Genomic DNA, 805 nt, shown 5'->3' with positions numbered 1-805 from the left:
GCTCTACCACTTGAGCCACAGCACCACTTCTGGCCTTTTCTGCTTATGTGGTGCTGAGGAATGGAACCCAGAGCCTCACGCATGCAAGGTCAAACGCTCTACCACTGAGCCACCTTCCCAGCCCCAGGCCCCACTCTTTAAGAGGTTCAGTATGCACCTAGGTGGAAGGTATAGCCTAGGAACCATATACCTGGGTGAAAGGTGTCGCCTGGGACCCAGGCTTATCTGAGTCCAGGTCCTTACACCGCAGGAGCCCTAGGTCAAGCAGCCCCAGGGCCCTGCAGGCAGAGAGTGCGCATGCCCAGTGGCTGGGCAGGAACCTGGGACTCGGGAGAGCCAGAGAGGTGGGGGCAGCAGGAGCTCCCATCCCCGTCCTGGGATTTGTGGGTACCTAGACAAGCCTCAGGGGAGCTGAAGGTTTCAGAGGCCTGACAGCGGTCGGGACGGATGACACGCTCAGCGGAGGGGCTGGGGGACCCCAGATACTGGGCCTATTGTCCTCGCTCAGCTCCTGGCATCTCAACAAGGGAAGAGGAACCATGGACAGGGGTTGGTAGCTCAAGTGCTCCCCAGGAAGCAAGGGATGAACACGGAGCCCCTCCACCCCGCCTCAAAAGCTCCCTGGGGAGGGCAGCCCTGGCTGCGAGTCCCACAGGGATGTGACTTCTGCCCACTAGAGCTGCCAGCGCTCGGGTGAGGAGCTGGACGCCAGCCTGGACGCTGCCTCCCCCAGCCGGGCCTTCGCATGAGGCTCCACCACGCCTCCACCATGCCGAGCGGCGGGGGTGGCAGGACCATGGCGCCC

Source organism: Dipodomys ordii, unplaced genomic scaffold (assembly GCF_000151885.1).
Source record: "Dipodomys ordii isolate 6190 unplaced genomic scaffold, Dord_2.0 Scaffold64, whole genome shotgun sequence".
Classification (NCBI taxonomy): domain Eukaryota; kingdom Metazoa; phylum Chordata; class Mammalia; order Rodentia; family Heteromyidae; genus Dipodomys; species Dipodomys ordii.
The sequence above is the reverse complement of the archived record's forward strand: the minus strand, read 5'-3'. Positions refer to the sequence as shown.